The sequence below is a fragment of the Hibiscus syriacus genome, unplaced genomic scaffold (genome assembly GCF_006381635.1).
Source record: "Hibiscus syriacus cultivar Baekdansim isolate YM2019G1 unplaced genomic scaffold, ASM638163v2 tig00113124_pilon, whole genome shotgun sequence".
NCBI lineage: Eukaryota > Viridiplantae > Streptophyta > Magnoliopsida > Malvales > Malvaceae > Hibiscus > Hibiscus syriacus.
In genome coordinates this window covers 3,951,652-3,956,958 of record NW_024063444.1, presented here as the reverse complement: position 1 = coordinate 3,956,958, position 5,307 = coordinate 3,951,652, and the positions used below count along the sequence as shown (strand labels likewise).

The following is a 5,307-nucleotide window of genomic DNA, read 5'->3' as shown; positions in this document are numbered from 1 at the left end:
TTTAGTTCTCCTTTGCTCTTACATTGCTTCATCTATGTAAGAAATCAACTTCTAGTTTCATTTCTAAAAATTGTATTAAACCAATAATTCTACGAAACCATTATGAGAAACATCATTAAAAATGAACACTTGTGTGAGTTCATTTTTACAAACACTTAATTATTGTGAGAATTTTTCTAATTTTCTAAATTATAATTTTCTTTAGGAGAGTGCTTTTAAGGGTCTACTTTATTTACAAATTACATGAAGAGAACTCTATCCATATATCCTCGTCCAAAGCAATAATCTTTTGCAATTTGAAATATGAGAAACATGGAATAATCTTATAGTTTTACACATTTTTTAGGATCATTGAGTTGAGAAAAATCAAACGCTAAAATTAACTCATCATTTTTTTAGTAAATATATTCTTATTTTATATTATTAATCTCAGTCTTTGAATGTTGGACGGATATGAAACTCTTTGGCACACTTAAAACAAACTTTACAATTTGACAATAATTAGGCATTTGACAATGATAGTACAATCCATGTGTACCATTCATGTTATAGTTTTCTCCTTTTTCATCTTTTCATTATGTTGTTGATTTACGGCAACTTTAGCTAAGATCAAATCAGTTTTGTTATTATCATTATTATATATATGTCAAATATAATCCTAATAATTGACCTCTACCAACTTTATTATTAAAAAAATTCTAAAATACTAAACTACATGTGTGTTCAATTTTAATAAATATTGTTGGTCCACATTTTCTTTCACTTTTTATAATCGGTTGTGAATCATGTAGATAAAAGTAATTATTTTCCTAAAATACTAAAATAAAAGTTTAGCTATATTTTCATAAAAGGAGTTAGAATATGTAGGGTTTTTTTTGTCTAAATTTTAATATTATATAAAAGTAATTATTGATGTAGTCAGGGACGGACACAATATTTGATGTTAGGAGGGTGAACTTGAACTTAAAAAATTTTAGGGGGCGAATTTGAACTTGTAAAATTGTTGGGTGTAAAAATAAATTTTCAATAAAAATACTTTGATAAAATTTAAAATATATGACAATTTTAAATTTTTAAGAGGTAATTACCTCCATCCGTTTTCGTCTAGGTACTTTCTAGATGTAATGATAAATACTTTGTGTCTATAAAACATAGTTATGTCAAAGACAAATCCAGGGGAGATAGGGCCCCTTCTTCCCTTGGTTAATAGTAGTTTTATCATTCTAGTCCTTTTGAAATTTAATTAGTTTGATTTAATCCCCATTAACTTTTAATGAATTAAAATTTGTGTCTATAAAATTAATATTTGACCTCTCCTAAAAGTTTCTTACTTTACTATCGATTTACAAAAATGAACTATTTTTACGAGTGAAAAGAAATATATATCTTTTGTTTTAGCTTGACCCTAAACCAAAATTGAATCATGTATAGTAGAATCGTATCCATGTAACATGAAGGAATATTTTTTGTGGGAAAAATAATATTACATTATACACCAAGGATATATATACGTAAGATTTTATATTATGAGATAGTTTTATAAATTTTTAAGAATATTTATTTATAAAATTTTAGAGTGATAATATTATTTTTAAAATAAAATATATAAAAAAATTAAATTATATGAAAATTTAAAAATTTTAAGAGATACCCTTCGATTTATCTGGATTATATATGCATTCAAATTGGTTTCACTACAGTAGAAGTGGTCTATAATGACGTTTAAAAACGTCGCTAAAAATGCTGCCGGCCTAAAAAAAATTCTTGAATTATTTATGGGTGGAAAGGGGAAGTTTCCATGAGTAGTCACTAGCAATCCATATTTGTTTCTTAGGCATATCTAACTGGAAAGGGAATGATTGAAATACGAGCAACACAGCAGTTTCCACTCGATCGAAAAAGCTAAGACGACCCCATGGCTTTGGTGGGTCTTCCTAGGTCACCTTTTCAGATTACACTCATTCTGTTGTGACCATATGAACCAAGCTGGGCGGGCCAACCCTCTTTCCACCTCTGCCTGCCTCCGTGAGCCTGACGTTGTTTCTTACATCACCACCACCACCAACTCACCGCCGCTGTATTTAGTGCTGACTCGAATTTGAGTAAGATTGGACACCGAATCCAAATCTGACGGGTTCATCTCGATCCGATTCTAGCGGGTCAATTTTTTCTTAAATCGAGTTTAAATTGGATCAGATTGATTCTTTTTAAAGGTTGTGTTTATTTAAAGTCTTTAAAAAATATTCTATTAGATACGACCAGAAAAAAGTAATTTTATCTTATATATTTAGAGATAATTACAATAAACACGATATATCTATTATTTTTAATTAAATTTTTATTTTTATTTAATAAAAGTAATAATTTTTTTATAAATATATTATTTCGGGTCGGGTAGGGTTTTATCTCAAAAGGGTGGGTAGGGTGGAGTGTGTATAGTTTTTGGGACGGGTGGAGGGTGTATAATTTTCGGGTCGTGTAAAGTTGATTGGAAACTCGACCCAACCCGACCCATGCCCATCCCTAAATTTAATTATTATTGAGCTCGACTCAAAAGCTCCTTAACTTAAAATAGTCAAGCTTGATTTGAACTCGAAATTAAAAATTGAAGTTCGACTCGAAAGCTCGTAAGCTTAAAATTTTCAAGCTCGAATGGAAATAAAAAATTGAAGCTCGAGTTGAACTCGAATAAACTTGATCTCAAAATATTATCATACTTTGCTCAATTGAAGCTAAAACTCGAGCTCGATTTTGGCTCGAACTCAAGCTCCAACCTGATCCTTAAGTACATGAAAGTCTTATATTGTATTTTTTTTAAAATAAAAAACAACATTTAAATGTTAATATTATTAATAATTTAAATTTTTAAAATTTATTTTTTTTTCAAGTTGCTCATGAGCTTTTCAAGTCAGGTACGAAGTATGTTATTTTGGTTTATTAAGAACTCGAGTGAAATTTAAGCTCAAGTCGAGTATATTCAATTTGAATATTGATCGAACTTTGATCTAGTCAAACTCAAATAACTCACACCGCCAACTGCATCAGCCTTAGGGGACGGAATTATAATTTGATACAAAGTTTATGTTATCATGAAACGAAAATAATTTTGAGTTGAACCGGGCCCGGCCCTTTGGGTCCAATCACTTGTCCATCAGCAACCAACAAAGGCTATTAGGCTACATATATAGTTTTTTCTGGGTGTGGGACTGAGGGTAAAAGGTTTATTTGCTTTTACCATTTTACTTTCGTGAATAACATATGAAACGAAAATAATTTTGAGTTGAACCGGGCCCGGCCCTTTGGGTCCATCACTTGTCCATCAGCAACCAACAAAGGCTATTAGGCTACATATATAGTTTTTTCTGGGTGTGGGACTGAGGGTAAAAGGTTTATTTGCTTTTACCATTTTACTTTCGTGAATAACATATGGTTTCTTTCTCTGACTTGCAACATATACGCAGTGTAATAACATTCATGTTAATTGAGTTAAGTTTAATTGGGATGTTTTGTTTTAACCTATGGCATGTTTTATCAAGGTGTACATGTTTAAATGCCATTTACAATTTTTTACCCGTTATTACATTGTAATTTTTTCATAGTTATATTATTGTAAATAGAGATCGGTTTGATGAATGATTCAAGTTTTTTTATTCACATTCTAAATTGTTTGGTAAAATGAGCATGTTGGACTTACAAGTATTGCATGGGAAAAGAGTCATGGTCAAGTCAGAATCAGGTTTAAGATAATAAAAAAAAACTCCGATCCGATTTGGCCAGGATAATTACTAGGTAAAAGTAAAACTGGATAGTTCTGGAAACTAGGGGGACCAAAGGAGATATTTACCCCTTTTGTTAAAAAAAATAAGGGCACAAAGGCGCTAAATTGGATGAAAATCTATAATTTTCAAATCAAAACCATAACCATCAAGAACACAATTGTATAGTTGAACAATAGAGGACAGTTGAAGCAGACAATAAACAAATCTATATGATTCCAATTATTCAACTATCAACGAAGTTATCAAGAGTTTTGTCTCGTTTTAGTTGCAGCTTTTTAATTGCAAAAGCGGAATCTGTGTTAATAAAATAAAAAAGCTAATTTTCCCATTTGAATGCCATAAAAAGTTTCAAAGCTTACTGGCTCGGGATGCCTTAACACTAGCTTTATGTGTTTACCCAAAGCAATAAGCTCACCGTTTCCTTTTCTTCTAATCTCCATCACCGCCTGCGCTAGCTTCCCCTTCTCCGCCACCACCTTCGCCTCTATCTCCACTTCTTCCTGCGCCACTTAAAATCCCTCAATCTTCAAACAAAAAAAGAAGAAGAAGAAAACACCTTAAGATTTCATCATACAAGAAGACTGAGTTGAATCAAACGAAATACTGAAATCCACGGAGACTTTGACATGGTCGACGATGGAATAAATAGCAGCAGCTGCAACGTCGCCATGGCTCCAACATGCCAATTCCCATCTCGATCCTACAAATATAAGTTAAACCGTTATCTTATTCGAATTCTCGATAAAACATATGATGAGAGAGAGCAAACATACATATATATATATATATAGAAGTGAAGGGAGATTGAGATTTGTGTTTACTGATGCATGAGTGGGAACGACGCAGCGTATAGAACCCTTGTGGGCGTTGACAATCTGGAGTCCTTTGAGGGTCAGTTCCTCCAGCTGGTGGCTTAGGCTTCCTTTTGATAGATTTTCAAACTATTTCAGGCTTCTCTGTAGGATGCCATGTTCCTCCATTCTCACACCCTCTGACGATGCCACATTTGTTTGCTTCTTTTTATATTAAGGTGGCCAATTTGGTAGCTCAGCATTTTAATATTATTGGATGTATTATCTTTTGAATACAACTTTTCTGTCCTTATTATATTTCTCATAAATTTATTGGGTAGTTTAATGATAAAAATAAATTTTATCCTCTTTAGAGAATTTAGATTTAAGTAAATTCATTTGCAAAGTGTATATTGTTAGTAAGCTAAAAAAAATATTAATATATATTATCTTATAATCACGAAGAACTCTTAAAAAAATTATGTCCCAACAATATACCATACTATATATAGTATATAAAATAATATATAATATATAATATAATATAATATAATTATATAAAAATAAACTCGGATGAAAATAGGTGTCTACAATAGGTTATTCGAGATCCTCAAGCTTAGGAAGAAACAAATAATGAGGAAATGATTGATGTTGGATCTTCAAAAGTTCCATATACAGTTGAAGAAACTGTAAAAATTTGTTCAAATGAAAACTAAAGCTAAAGCGAGAGAAACAAC

General features: G+C 31.2%; 1 pseudogene; it reads right to left on the bottom strand.

The window, feature by feature from the left end:
* Positions 1 to 4,002: 4,002 nt before the first annotated feature.
* On the bottom strand, positions 4,003 to 4,759 carry LOC120185852 (annotated as a pseudogene).
* Between the last annotated feature and the right edge of the window lie 548 nt (positions 4,760 to 5,307).